The following is a 16,930-nucleotide window of genomic DNA, read 5'->3' on the forward strand; positions in this document are numbered from 1 at the left end:
CCTCGGTTCATTGTCTCCATTTCTTAAGAACTGTGCCAAAAATCTAGGGGTCCAATTTGATTCTGATTTTAAAAATTTGAGAAGCAGATTTCTTGCGTTGTACGTGACTGTTTTTATCAGCTTCGCCAGATTGCTAAGGTGAAATCTATTGTTTCACGCTCTGATTTGTTGAAATTGACCCATGCTTTTGTCTTAACTCGGCTGGTTTTATGGTATGTAAAGCACTTTGGTTTCCTTGGCGGATTTTTAAATGTGCTATACAAATAAAGTTGATTGACTGATTGATTAATTGATTGATATTATTAGAATATTTCAATACGGTAGCTCATGATATAAAGTGGGCCGGTCTGTGGCATGAAACTCCTGGGCTGAAAATGAGTCCCACTCAGGCCCTGATTGTTCGTCATTTTTCATATATACAGTATATATGGGTAAAGTATGCTGTGAAGAATTAGAATAGGTTTGGGAAATCTATCACTTGTAATAAATTGAGCTGAACATCCAAAGTGTTGCTTCTTTTTTTCTGTCCATCAGCATAAAATGTACTAGCTGTTCTCTCATCATGCTGACATGGAAGCTTGCCTGAACATTATGGGTTGCACGTGGAAAGGGATATTTCTCTCATTCTGGCCATTTCCCTTTCACGAAGACCACATAAACATGAGGAGAGCTATCCTGTTTATTCTGCCCTGTGCCCCCTCAGGCCCCTGGCTCTGAGGCCAAAGAAGACCAGCCTAAAGGCTATAGGCTGCCCTATCCTGTTTCAGGCCTTTCATAGCCAGCCACATCTGTTTAATGCATACATGCAGCCATGAGGTCATGAGGTGGGAATGTGACAGAGAGAAATCTGGGCTCTGGACACTGGGGTCATTGTGGCATACACTACACATCGCAGTTAAGCAGTGAAGAAAACAAATATTGTGTGTGGGTTTTTGATGTTTTGTTTTCTTGGTAGCATCTACACTGCACATCCAGGTGGAAGGTTAATGGACTGAAACCCTTTTTGGTACCGCTAAAAAAAAGTACTACGGGGTTAGTTTGAAAATCATTTCAAACAGGGCATATGTCATATCATGCTTGAACCCAAAAGAGAAGGGGGAAACTCATTTTTCTCCCCCAAAATGGTGTCACTGAGACATAATGGGACCTTTCTGGCTAACGGCCCCTTTTGGCTTCCATCAAATGGAGAGGAGAATGGATCCCAGAGGAAAGTATCAGTGTCCATGAGATGATCTGGTCCATCTGCGGACTGCCAAGAACAACACACCGGCTTTAAAGCTCAAGACCCTGAGAGGAAATTATAGACTAAATACTCTAGATCTTTGGACATTTCCAGGTATTTGAGGTTGTTAATCTATTGAAATCCTTGATGGCAATATTAGGGTTGGTTGAGCTACTAGTTTCTTTCTGCACATATGGTTAACATCATTTTAAACATAAGATCTAAAGCATGTCAATTTCATACATATATACTGTATATGTGTATGCATACGTATACACATGGACGTATACATACAGTAAATGTACAGTATAGAAGTAGCGAGCGTGCAAATTCACTCCGGACTCAAGGGCACATTTAAAGGGATCCACGGATAGAAAGACTTGTATTTCTTAAAAGATTAACATTATTATGAGTTAAAATAATTTGATATTGAAGCCCATCTTGATGTTTTTGTTTTAATACAATTTGTGAAATTACTTTAATTAGTTGGTCGCCATTGTTGTTGACATCGCAGGGCGGTGACATGACATGGTTACGCTGCCGAACTTTCAGAGTAAGACTATAGCGACATAAACATGTCATCTGTTCAACCCTTTCAATTTCACCCTGAGAGGAACATTAATGAGCATGACAGCACTGTCGATATTTCACAAAACGAGCAGCAAAAGCAAAATGAACAGGAAAGACAGGATGAGCTGAGAGTAGGAAAAACAACGTTGTTCTGCCAAAATGTGCTACACCGGCAAAACGTCCTACAAAAGGCGAATTTTGTCACCCAAAGTACTATCGTGTGCTTTCAGCTTGTTTTGTTTGGATGCATACAAACAGAACATATTAAAGATGCCTTAAAGTGCCTGTGACACAAAAAAGCATGTTTATTTCATAATACACGCGGTATTTTATGCTCCTGAATGAAATGGACCTATTGGATGTGTGAAAAAGCGATCGATATATTTATTCACTTTTTTTAATCCCACGCTGCGAAAATGACAGACTTTCGGCTTCGGTCTTGCATTAAGGAAGAGGAAGAAGGAGTCCTCTTCACTATACAGTCGTACTGTTGTATGAGAAGGACTAAAAATTCAGCTGATTTTGCGGATTAATTCGTTTATTTTTCTTATCACGCCAGCCAAAAGGTTCCCATTCACCGGTGGATATTGGCCAAAACAAGCCCTACTACTGTGGGACCATGGGACTCACGAGGACGTGAGTAAACATCGTGTTTTATATTATGTCAAATACTGGGATCATTTAAATAAATAGGTGGCTTGCATTTTGTGGCTGACATGCTCCTTGTCCCCTCAGCCGACAACCCGCGGCTTGTCGCACATCTCGGGAGAGCACTATACTCGGCTTATTGCCCTCTTCATGTGCCCGGTGTTCTGTCAAATTTTCCAACCAATCAGAAATTGCAACTTTGTGTTAAAAATAGCCGTGAATACAGCGATTACAAAGTAAAAACTACAAACTTTCTTCAAATAAAGAACTACTTACGTTTGATCATGGATGGGCATGTTAAAAGCTCTCCTCATACACATATTGTCATGTTAGCTGCATAACAACTCTCCCTGTTTACGACTTCACCGTGTAGTAAAGCATTATTTTGTTATATTCGTGTTAACTATTTAGCAGCTACACACCCCTCCGAGGTCGGATGGTTTGTCCGGCAGTCGTTGTCCAGATGCTTCCCAGCAAACGAGCCCTCTGACCTTAGCAGGGGAACGACGAGCTCTAACTTGTTCGCCGCCGGGCGGGTTGCCAATCGGCGAAGACAATTGACGACCCAGTCATCATGTGAAATGATCCGGGCTAGTTATGTGTGATTTTCCACTTCGAAGACTCGGTTCGGTTAGCATATCGGCTAGCTGTCACGCCTCTTGGTTTGTTTACATTCTCTGAAACCGGGGAAGGGAAATGACATAAACCCGATTTAGGTGGCATAAAATATCGTTCGGGAGGTGCGACAGTAAAGGTGAAGTCGACAGTTTTGACCATTATGGAGTAATTTTGCCATGTCATCCTGGATAAATGCATTTTTATTATTTCATGTTCCATTTAGCACAAGACTGTTATTTGTCATGACCATGCCATTTATTTAGCTATTGGGGAAAAATACTTGGATAAAAATAATATCCTGTAAAAATATTGGAGTAGAGAGACTGAAACAATGACATTTTGCGGCTCTCTTCGTCGCGTTTTCCTCGTTCTGAATAATTCCCCCTCAATGGGCTGCATATCTAAATCAGATGAAATTGTTACTCTGCTGACGTCATCCACCTGTTGGGAACGCTAGAGCCCAAAAATGGTAGGCATGGCTAACCGGTGGATTAAAAGACTAATTTCTCGTCATCTGCGCTTTGCTAAATTTTGCTATATAGTCGAATCATCTCAAAATATGATTCTAATTCACATAATAATGCTATTTAAGACTTTTTTTTCTCCTGTTGTACGCACTTTAAGAAAATACATAAACATAGTATTATTAAATAAGGGTGGTTCAAATATGCTATGTGACTAGTGTGGTCAACAGATCAACAATCTGCTTTAAAGCTACCACAAGAAAAATCCGTGCTTATAAGTATGAGAGGGAAACACTTGCAAAAAGTATTTTGAGGCAATGAAAAGGTAATATATGACTCAATAAAAACACAAATCGTAAGTACTCACCGCTTTTAACCGATGAGCGCATGTGTTCGACGTCTCATTGCGTAAAAGGAATTGCAATAATCTGGTAGTATTCGTTGAGTTACTGTGACAATCTGGGTCATCTCCCCGAGCGTCCATTGCAGGTACAAAAACATGGCACCCTCCGTAGGTCAAAATATGTACTGAATGCTATAGATTTTTAAATCAATGGCAGTATTTTATGTGTTTCTAATATCATATTTTAGCAAAAGAGAACTATTGCGGCTTATTAGAGCCTACAAGTCTGTAAGTCTGAGGTTCCCTTTAAAAAAAAGAAAACTATACTCTTTACAGATGCAGACATTCTGTACAACAGGGGTCTGCAAGTCCGGTCCTCGAGAACAGCCGTCCAGCTTGTTTTCCAAGTGTCCCTCCTTTAACACATATGAATCCCATAATCAGGATCGTTATCAGGTTCCTGCAGAGCTTGCTGATGAGCTGATCATTTGATTCAGGTGTGTTAAAGGAGGGAGTCATGGAAAACAAGCTGGATAGCTGCTCTCGAGGACCGGACTTGCAGACCCCTGCTGTACAATATCATTCAAGCAATGTCAGTACACATGGATGTTTGTAGGTGGTCTACTGTAACTGTGACACACTGCCACTCGCTGGTCTATGAAGGGTGCTGCCTTTTTGTCTTACTGAAATTCATAAACTCATGAAATTGGATCTCTAGCACATTGCACACAAGTGGCAACCTCAAATACCAGTCTAAAATTTCAAAATATTTTTTTATAGTAACACTGAGCATTATAATCCTTAACTCACTAGGTGCACTTGAGATCAATCAATATTCAAACCATTTGAACTGTGAGTGCAGCTAATGAGTTAAAATACTTTTTTCCTCAATATCCTACTAGAGTGTGCAGGTGTACTTAATTAGTAGTGTTACAGATTGTTATTAAGTGTCAGAGATATCCTCCTTGATCTAAAGAGAGAAAAGAGTTGTTCCTTTGAGTAAGTTGCTTTCACTACCATCGTTTTTGCTCTTTTAATGGGGTACTAACCTCTTGCTACTGTCGGTGTATCCAGAAGAGGAGGAAGAATGAGAAAAGGGCAGGAAGCAAGTAGGCGAACAAGGGAGAAAGTGAGAGAGCAACTCACGGTGTGACATGTGGACAGATGGTTGCCACGCTGCATAGCTGCCGGGCCACATGCGATAGCCGTGAACCAAGCTAGAGCCTTCCACACCCACGCCTCTACTGTTGACACCTCTCAACATACTCAGGCAAAGGCAGAGGAGGACAAGGATGGGAATGGGTGGGGGTGGGTAGACCACAGGCAAAATGCTGGAACTTTGAACTGTGAGATGAGGTAGCGCCACACCAGGAAGGAAAACGAGAAGAGACTTGGTGGATCCCTATACCCCACATCTGACACTGTCTACAAAAATAGTCCAGGAATCCACAAACGCTCTAATGGCACATCTCAAAAAAGATCACAGGAGTGGATAAAAACTGGATTTACTCCTTAAAAGACGTAACTGGTATAGCTGAAATACAAGCAAATATTCTAATGGCTTAATGGTCGGTTTACTGTTTTTCCATTGCTGTTATACTAAGTTTTTGAAGTTCAATATGAGAAAAATGGATTTCATCAGCTCGGAGGGATGAAAGTTGGGAAATAATAAAGTGAATTCTTTTGATTAGAGTCCAAGAGTTACTTAAACTCATGATTAACACTTTTCCAACCTAAAAACTTTATTGTAAAATGACACAGATTTTGTTGTTGCCGTTTTCTGTGGCCATATACAATTCAGGAAAAACCTCTGGATATTCAGAAGTGATCCTATTTTTGCTGTGCACTGTATACTGTAATCATAGAATTTTCAATTAAGCACATGAGCTGAGCTACTGACAACAACAAAATCAGAAGATCTATACAAAGGAGGAAAATAAAGTGCAATTAGAATGTGCATGTCCCAAAGCATCCTTAATCATCTTCTATGCACGTGTTCTTTTGCTGAGCATGACTCCTCCCCCACCCCCACCCCATTTCAGAGTGCATGGGTTTAAAAAACGTTGAGATCCATTTTTAGGTTTTTGTTTTTAGCCACAAACTGAGTTTGCTGTGTTATTGAAACCTTGGCCTTCAATGGGCATTCGTCCCACTTAACCGACCTAGTAACATCAGTTATAGTTACACCAGTTACCTAGACCATTTATACCAGAGAAAAAAACAATAAACAGCATGTATTTGTGCTCCTAACATTACTTGGATCATTTGAAGTGTTATTTGATAAAATAATAAAGAAAATACATGGTCACAGTTTTGCTATCAAAAGTTGGCTGTGAAAGTTTGGCTCTGAGGAATTTTAAAAAATGCTGGTAGATTTAAAATAACTGTGGGCCGTCCTTTGAAAGCCATGAGCAGATTTGATTAATATAACAGCGCATACAAGACAAAATCTGATTTTGGGGGGACGATCCACAAACAGTCACATACCATTGAAAGCCATGAGCAGATTTGATTAATATAACAGCGCATACAAGACAAAATCTGATTTTGGGGGGACGATCCACAAACAGTCACATACCAGACATAGTGTTGCCCAGGTTACTGTAGCTAGAACTGGAAATAGACTGTTGTTGGGTATGTCTGTCCATCCCTTTTCAGCACCACACATCCTATTCAGGGTCTCAGGGTGCTGGACCGTATCTCAATTGACTTTGAGCAAAAGGTGGTCTACATCCTGAACTCTCCTGGCCTCCAGTCAGTCACAGGTCATATAAGACCCCCATTCACAGTAATTTTCACACTGTACCTGTGCGGAAAGTGAAACCCGCGCTGACTACTGTACATCATTCAGGCAAATACACTATTACATCATAACTGACTCGAGCAAATATTTGGATTTAGCTCTTCATGCTTTATACCTAAATGACAACAAATGACACCTGCAACTTTATATCCACCTGTGTTATAAACATCTGACTGGAAAGTTTTGTGGTTAAGGTTTGGCTATGGTGTTAAACATACGCGAAAATGCCATTGCACACACACATACTGTATATATATATGGCGGAAAACCCTCAGGTGACTTGAAGTTCCGCTCTGAGAACCCCAATTTAGCCAACTTTCAAAATTGTCCGATATGCATGTGTGATACATCATTGGAAAGCTCAAAATCTCATTTTTCTAGGGGAAGAAAATTTTTGAACAGGAGAGCATTTTAAAAAAGAAAAAATGTTTTTTAAACAGCACAACCCTATCTGGAGGTGAAAGAACGCGAGAGCAGAATTACACACGCCATGACTTTAATGAGATATTATCGCGCACTTACCTTGTTTCGATCCAAAAACTCCATGTAGCATGTATCACTGAGTGTCAAGACACAGCTGTGAATGACCACAGCTGGATTTTTGGGGGATTTTATGGGTAAAACATGGCAATATAACAAGGGTCGCGATGCAGAAATCGCAGACATCAAGGAGTGGTCAAGATTTTCTTTAGCCTTTTTTTATTTTTATTTTTTATTTACCCTTTTAAACTTTTTTTCCCCCAATTTTTCTTTGTTTGGATTGATTATTTATCATCTAACATATCGGAGAAAATGCGACAGGAACGAAAAAAATACAATTACCGTATTTTTCGGACTATAAGTCGCGTTTTTTTTTTCATATTTTGGCTGGGGGTGAGACTTATACTCAGGAACAACTTAGGTGCGAAATTTTTAACACATTATGATATTTCACATGTTATTTTGGTGTTTTGGAGTGACACTGATGGTTCGGTAAACTTGTTAGCATGTTCTTTATGCTATAGTTGTCTGAATAACTCTTAATAGCTATGGCCACGTTCGCGTTCTGCCTTTGGCAATGTGTGTTCAATTGTATTATTGACTTTTTTTTTTTTAATATTGAAATGCATGCTTTTAGTTTGTGGCGCTTCCACGCCCAAGTGGGGGCGCACTCGCACTCGCACTTGTTTACGTGAAGAGCGCTCACACGCCAGAAGAAGACGGAGAGCTACGTAGCTCTGGGTGAGTGGGTGAGTTAGCGAGAAAGAAATACGGCTGCGAACCTACGTTCCATGGTTATGCTTTTAAAATTGTTGTTGTTGTTGTGTGTTTTCCACCCGCGATCGGACACTTAGAGAACGATGTGCTAATGCTACCGAACGCATGCTAACCATTTATTTCATTGCTGTAAAACAACCTAATTATCATTCATTTACGTTGATGCAAACCTTTTTGGTATCGAGGACCAAATTGATTCAGCAAATTATACAGACGCCCAGCATCATCATTTGGGAGTTCGCTGTATAGCCAGGACCAAGCCGTAGCGTCCTGGTGAGGACAGTATATTCGCATTTCGTTGTTCATGCACTGTACACTGTACATTGATTCAACTTGTTGTTCTCTATTGTATTTTTATATTAAACTGCCTTTCAAGATGACATATCTGGTCTATGTGTTGGATTTTATCCCCTAAAATGCGACTTATACTCCGGTGCGACTTATATATGTTTATTTTCTCTTTGTTGGGCATTTTATGGCTGGTGCGACTTATACTCAGGTGCGACTTGTAGTCTGAAAAATATGGTAAGCGATAGTTATGAGGTAGATATCCGTGACTTTTTTACCGACGCCATTTTTTTCATTGTGACGTAATTTGTTTAAAAGTTTAAAATATGTGAAAAAAATATATAAAAATAAATATATATATATATATATATATATATATATATATATATATATATATATATATATATATATGAGACATCAATGAATGATTCTAAGCTAAAAACGACAGACATATAAATATAATTAATTACCTTCGTTTTATGGCTGGGTTGAAACAAAAGCGGTTGCGTGACATCTGTAAACGGGGGTTTTTAGGGTTAAACGGACAAATTTAAAATAGTTTGGGGACTTAATGCGCCATGAATCTGCTATGGCATATTGTTTTATCAAACACAACAGTTGTTTTGGCTTAAAATACAGCAGTTTCTTTTAAAGAGGAGTGCAAGAGTAGAAACTGCTTTTTCAGTCTTGCCTGTGTTTCCCATATGTATATATATATATATATATATATATGTATATATATATAAGGGCTGTCAAAATTATCGCGTTAACGGGCGTTAATTAATTTTTTAAATTAATCACGTTAAAATATTTGACGCAATTAACGCAGATGTCCCGCTCAGACAGATTTAAATGACGGTACAGTGAAACGCTCACTTGTTAATTGTGTTTTATGGAGTTTTGCTGCCCTCTGCTGGCGCTTGGGTGCGACTGATTTTATAGGCTTCAGCACCCATGAGCATTGTGTAAGTAATTATTGACATCAACAATGGCGGGCTACTAGTTTATTTTTTGATTGAAAATTTTACAAATTTTATTGAGCGCCTTGAAAGGTGGAAAAGCGCTATATAAGTATAACACCATTTACCATAAAACGAAAACATTAAGAGAGGTTTTAATATAAAATTTCTATAACTTGTACAAACATTTTTCTTTTGAGGAACTACAAGTCTTTCTATCCATGGATCGCTTTAACAGAATGTTTATAATGTTAATGCCATCTTGTTGATTTATTGTTATGATAAACAAATACAGTCCTTATGTACCGTATGTTGAATGTATATATCCATCTTGTGTCTTATCTTTCCATTCCAACAATAATTTACAGAAAAATATGGCATATTTTATGGATGGTTTGAATTGCGATTAATTGCGATTAATTACGATTAATTAATTTTTAAGCTGTAATTAACTCGATTAAAAATTTTAATCGTTTGACAGCCCAAATATATATATATATATATATATATATATATATATATATATATATATATATATATATATATATATATATATATATATTAATACTGTATGTATGAATTTAAAATTAAGACTTTGCTGGTAAACTTTTCTATAAAAGTTGTAAAGCAATAAAACAAACAACATAAATGAATAAATGAACTTTTTTTTTTTTTTTTCCCCGAACACATCATGTGACTTGCAATTTAGAGACAGCCATTTGCTTTGCTTAGCCAAAACCACCTGAGGACAGATTCTGGCTTGAATGTTCAGTCAAAAAGGATGCGACGTCTACTTCTCCACTAGGTAAAATAGAAAAACACACGTGCTCATACACACATGCACACACACGCACAGCTGGGATGCCAGTATGTACAAGTATGGGCTACACTACTATCCGAGCATATAGCTTTTAAGTTAATTTTATTGCTTACACTGCATTTCGGGGTCATCCACATGTTTTGCCCCCCTGCCAGAAAAGTCCAACTCCGCCTATGGTGTTAAAATTAGTTTTGATTATCAAAATCAATAAAATACTTGTTTTGAAACTGACATTGCAACTGATAAATTTCCACAAATTAAATTGATCCTTGAGGAACAGCTTGTGAGAATATGAACCTCCCCCACATTGAATGAGACCTATTACATTAGCAGGTGTCTTGAAAGGAAAACAAATGCTTTACAGTTATCTGTTTTTCTCCCTCTTTGTGCCTTTTCCCTACCATGCAACCTTTTCCCAGCTCCAGTCCCTCCCTCTTCTATTACACTAGCAACTCTATTGGTCAGTTTCATCTGCTTTTCCCATTGGCGTACCAATGCAGGTTGGTCTGCATGGTCTGTTGTGTTGTTTAATATGCACAGGCCATTCTTGCTACTTTATTATCGTCCCACTGGTGACGGAGGCCCTTTTCTTTGGCCAGACAATGGGTGGCGGCGTGACAGAGAGCACGGTGGTCATGTCCCATTTGCCACCCCATGCTATCTCTCTATCCTGCCCCCCTTCTCACCCGCCGTCTGCTTTCAATAGCACCCTAATACTGTTACAGGAGAGAAAGACCTGGGAGCCTTCAATATGCCCCAAGCCTCTGGGGCCACTGCTATATACATACTATTTGCATAATTATAGCCTGAAAGAGAAAATGCAGATAGACAGAAAAAGAGAGACAGAGGGGCAGCAAAGGTGTTTGCAATGTGACTGTCATCCCTCTCTGACTGCCCCTTCTCACGCACACCCCCACGCACCTACTCGGCAAAAAGAATTCTCCAAATGATCACTGGTTCAATTTGTCCTGACCTCATCTGGAGTCGTTCTATAGTTAACTCAGGCTTGGGACGTGTGGGTGGGCAACACTACTGATGGCACCATGGTTGCCTGACTTTGAACTTGAACCTGGCCCCTTGGGGTCACACAGATTGGACTTGAATTGAGGAGTGCTCCCCCTGGGATTGAAAGCTGTTAATGCAGCTGTGATCCAGCAGATTTTTTTTTAAAAGTGATGATTACTTCCAGCTATATTATATTTGCTCATATGGCTTTATTTTAGGGCTGTCAAACGATTATAATTTTTAATCGAGTTAATCACAGCTTAAAAATTAATTAATCGTAATTAATCGCAATTCAAACCATCTATAAAATATGCCATATTTTTCTGTAAATTATTGTTGGAATGGAAAGATAAGACACAAGACGGATATATAGATTCAACATACTGTACATAAGTACTGTATTTGTTTATTATAACAATAAATCAACAAGATGGCATTAACATGTTTAACATTCTGCCAAAGCGATCCATGAATAGAAAGACTTGTAGTCCTTAAAAGATAAATGTTAGTACAAGTTATAGAAATTTTATATTAAAATCCTTCTTAATGTTTTCGTTTTAATAAAATTTGTAAAATTTTCAAACAAAAAGTAAACTAGCAGCTCGCCATTGTTGATGTCTATAATTACACAATGCTCATGGTGCTGAAACCCATAAAATCAGTCGCACCCAAGCGCCAGCAGAGTGACAAAACACCAAAAAACACAAGTAACAAATGGACATGACACTGTGCTGTCATATTAATCTGATTGAGCGGGGCATGTGCGATAAATATGTCAAATATTTTAACGTGATTAATTAAAAAAATTAATTACTGGCCCGTTAACACGATAATTTTGACAGCCCTACTTTATTTATGTTCATTTTAAAATTGTGCTGAATTAAATTTTCACCAGATGAGTAAATATGTAAAGGTAATCTTAATTTTTTAACAAATTAATGTCTGGGGTTGCTTGATATGTTTACCGAAATGAAAGAAACCAATCAGTAAAAATATCAAATTGACCTTCTTGTCCTTTTCCAAAATCACAAACTACATGAGTGGTAACTCGGTAACATAGTTCCTGAAGGTATACACAGTTTGATGAGCATGTTTGATAAACTTTGTCTCATCTCAAATGCTATCCTAAACCGATTAAAATTCCTCTAACCCATTTTCACTTCTATTCTACATATGTGAGTAAATTGCTGCATCACAAATGTTTCTTTTAAAAAAATGAATATATAACACCCTCACAACATTAGGCACTTTACTACACCGCTGTAGAGTAATATGCTGATCCGTCCAGTCCTTTGCCCACTGCATCGAGTATTTCAGAGGGAAAAGTACCATAGCAATGGAAAAAGACAACTTTTCAATACCACAAGCCCAGTCATCCAGTTTTAGGGGCGGCTTTAAAGCATGTCACAAGACCTCATGCATAGTAAACAGTGCGGCCTCCATGGCTGACTGGTGAGCAATTTGCCTCGTAGATTGCCTGGCCCCGGGGCCTTGGTGCTATGTTTATGTATGAGCCCTCCTATTTCATATGTATCGTCCCCAGATCATTTTCAACTCGCAACCCCTCCCTGTTTTTTTTTTTTTTTCCCTCTCCAGCAGAAATGTTGGCATACACATAGACACACAAGCATGCGATGAAACATACACATTAATACACACTCCAAGACAGACACATAACATAAACATTAAGAGTGATGACCTGCACAAGGGGTGACACTGTCCCAGCAGATTACACTATTGTCAATACAAATAGAAATTTACTCTACATGTTTCGCTGCTGCGCCTGCCGCTTACCGTGACAGTTGTGCTTTGCAGGGTGACTGGAGATGTATTAGGAACATGTTGTCTGTGATGGTGTTTTCAAATCTGCCTCACCGCGGCTTGTTCAGCGCACCTCTCGTACTCCAGCAAACAACATCCCATTTTTACAGGCATACACTGCGACCGTGTTGCATAATTTGTGAACCCATCTTTGCTCTTTTGTACAGTAAATACAAGAATCATAACATGTGTATAGTTTCCTTCTAAAACTGTACTGGTCTTACATTGTCATGGACCTCATTATTATTCAAGTGAAAAATATAACACAACAAAGATAAACATTTATTAAACCCTCATCAGTCACTTTTATTCCCCTCATTATGCATCTCTTCAGTACAAGTATAGTAGTTCTCTTCTGTACGCTATTTAGAATATAAACGTGGATAGGTTTAACCATGCTCAAAGCCTTTCTTTGAACTGGCAACGTGCTGCTCCAGAGAGGAACATCTTTGGGAATGTTTACAGCATCAAAAGTCAGGCTGAGGATGTCCTCTATGTGTCAGCTAAGGGTGAAGCATCTCTAAAGGGCCCAAAATGTAATGGGTTTCACAGGACACAATTTGTTTGATATGAAATGATCCTCGGCAGACACAAAGTGGCCTCCATTAGGAGCCAAGCAGATTAGCGCGGTCCTCTGAGGGTCCGTGGCTCAGTGTCAGTTGTGGAGGACCCTTCTTATCTTTCATTAAGCGCACACAGCAGGGCAGATTCACCAGCTTTGGGGGAGGAATAAGGAGAGAGAGAGAGTGAGGGAAAGAAACGAGGGAGGGAATCAGCGATTTATAGCGGTTAAAAAATTATTTCCACATATCACAGCCCCATCTTATACAGTGGTGGAAGTGATGAGACCTTGGGGAATGAAAACCATCTTTTTCTCCAAATGCCAAAAGTGACCAGCAGGCAGACTCTGAGGAAATGAGGCTGAACATAAACACAAAGACAAAACATGTGCACACATATGCGGTGATTGAATAGGTGAAGGAACTTTTTACACCCTCTTTTTTCTTTTTTTTTACCACATTTTGAGGGCCGCACAAGCAGTTACACTTGCAACTGGTATGGCTTTGTCATAGTCCTGGCCTCCATGTGGATGCTCAGCTGCAAATGACTCTTTGCCCGTTTCATGTCGCACATACATTCAATAACTAGTAATAATTTTACTGTAATTTTACTACACAAAACTAACAACGACATCAATGTCAAGTGTGGCGCTGCTGTTACACTTGGCATGGAAGGCTTGTCTTGACACATCAACAACGCATGCATCATCGCCCACCGGGTCCGGATGCGCTGTGTACCATCGACGTTTCACGCGAGATCACCATGAGACTTTGGACTAGATTTGCACCCACATTGGATGCAAACAAGGGATGTCCCCGATCCGATCACATTTTTCAGAGGATCGGAATTGGGTGAAAAGGATCGGGTTTTTAATTAAAAAAAAAAAAAAAAAATTAAAAAAAAAAAGAACATTAGTTCAAAAAAAGAAAAAACATTTTTTTTCAGTATCGGCAGACTAGTATGCAAATACAGCGGTACCTCGACATACGATCGCTTCGAAACACGATTGTTTCGACATCTGACATTAAATTTGAATCGTCATTTGTTTCTACATCCGACAACATGCTCGAAATACGATGACATGACAGCGCCGCAGACAGACGCACGGCTGATTTTCTTGTAAGAGAACTCATCACAGGTTTCAAAAAAGGTTAGTACAGGTGGTGAAACAAGAAAAAAGGTGACGCTTACCATCTGCACGATCTTCCTCTGACCTCCGTCCCCAGTTTTTATAAGTTAAGGTGTCGATTATTGCATTATTGTGGTAACATCGCGAAAGAAATCGGCAGCATCGTCAAGTTTTGATAATCTATTTCAGAACTTGTCCAACACAACAAGCCTACTGTCTGCTGCAGTTGACGGTATTCTCAACAAAACATAAAAAGTGAAAGTAAACCGCACCACTCCCTCTCGCTGTCACGTCAGCGACGCGGTACGTTCAAGTATTGCCTGGCACCGCCAGACTATTCTCACTGTGTTTTTCAAACACTGTGAGAAGGGTCTGAGACCCATCTCCTTATTGGCCTCTCGAGCCAGAACAAAATCATCCGTGCAGTTAGATTCGTTTATCTGCGTGACGTGTTCTTAACAAGCAACGTCACACTTGTGCGTTGGAAGTTGTCTCCACAACAATACAGATGGTGAACGGAAGAGCCGAGAATATGTTCCAATCCGTGGTAAATTTAGTTTTAAATGACCAAAAACACATCGAGTCATTAAAACCAACAGTCTGTCTCGCGCAAGCAATGTTGGATGAACCTCTCCATTCTCCGCTCTCCTCATATGTTTAGTCCCTCGCGCTAGAATTTCTGGTCGCATTATCAATGGCACGTCTGCCCGTCGCTGATTGGTCCACTCCGCTGTCTGTTTGCTGCGGCTTGCTGTCGCACATGGAATTTGATCCGCCAGACTCTATAGCTAGAACAGCGGTGAGTCTGGTGTACCAGGCAATTAAGGTACAGCACGCAAAACACGTCGGCCACATTACCACCCGATTCATTACATTATTACAGGAAGTATTATTATTATTATTTTATTCCTGTTTTTATTATTAATTTTTCTGTTTTGCTATGTGTAATTGCCATCTGTAATAGTACCAGCAGTATTTATTACGGATTTACTGTAGGTTTTTTTAGCCGTGGAACGAACAAATTAATGGAATTATAATGTATTCTTATGGGAAAATCCTGCTCGACATACAACCATTTCGACATACAAACAAGGTCCTTGAACGAATTAATTTCGTATGTAGCGGTACCACTGTATACAGTATGTGATCAGGACATCCCTAATACAAACCATTGTTTTCTAATTGACTCCATTTTATTTCGATACAGATAGAACTTTTGCTGGAACTCGCGCTGCACTAGGTGAATTGCTGAATTCTGCTAGAGACGTCCAGCAAAAGAAGAAGAACTCTGTGAGCCTAGTGTCTACTGCGTGGCTCACGCAGTAAAGATGCAGAGCGCACACATCCTATGGAACTACATACATTCTTTATAATGGTTGTGAACTGGATCTGGATCGTTACCGCATGTTATAATGTTTGACAAGTAAGCAAAAAACATCCCGAGCATAATTTTCCCATAATGTCACGACCTGCCTTCCACTTGCTGATCATTTTGCATAACAAATGTGGCAATGGAATTGGCTAGTATCATTAAGTGTAGGTCTAGTTAAATCATGCATTTTTTTTATTTTTAACATTTACATTTAATCTGGCAGAGCAGAGGTTTCATGTCCAACAAAGAAGGGAAGGGATGCAGGCAGTTTATGTCTGCCCAGGGGTATGATGTGGCTCTTTGTAATAATACAGTAAAAAATAATGGCTATTAGCCACTGAATGGTTGGCAACCCCTGCTTCAGTGGCACTCTGCTAACAATGAAAACATCCAATGACCCCCCCCCCCCCCGCCCCAACTAAGAATACAATAACTTTTACAGCAGGTTCCTTAAAACCACAATATTAGTCAGATTTAGTTGTGTGTTTTCAGAGCCATTGATGAAAAGTGTGCATGTATAGTTCTGTTCTGACATGTGGGGAAAAAAAAGTTTTGTATCATTTGTTCCTTGAGCTGATAGCAAAATAAATAAATACATTTACATACATACATTAAAAAAAGCTCACAAATCAAAAAGACTTTCAATTTGGTTCATTAAAACAAAACGACAGTGATCGACTTTACTCTTCAACGTGTAGTGCGTTGTTTTGAGGGACAGATATAATAGCAAATGTTTACATTACTTGGTATATGTCAAGTAACACATTCAACATTGCATATTTTAATTGACTATTTTGCTACATACCTTCAGACGATAATTTGATTGAATGTGATTGTGTCTAAAAGCCAAATAATCAGAAATGTGACTGTGAGAAATAAAAGTAAATACGGTTTTATAATGATATTTTTTTTAAAAATGAAAAGAAAAGAAAAGAAAATTCACATCAAATTACAAAAATAAACAAATACCCTCTCTTCTCAAGATATGTATTCAAACGATTTCCCTGGACCCTTCCACAAGGTTTCCTTGATAATAGGTTGGCTTGTTTC

The sequence above is a fragment of the Corythoichthys intestinalis genome, chromosome 8 (assembly GCF_030265065.1).
Source record: "Corythoichthys intestinalis isolate RoL2023-P3 chromosome 8, ASM3026506v1, whole genome shotgun sequence".
In the NCBI taxonomy this organism is placed as follows: domain Eukaryota; kingdom Metazoa; phylum Chordata; class Actinopteri; order Syngnathiformes; family Syngnathidae; genus Corythoichthys; species Corythoichthys intestinalis.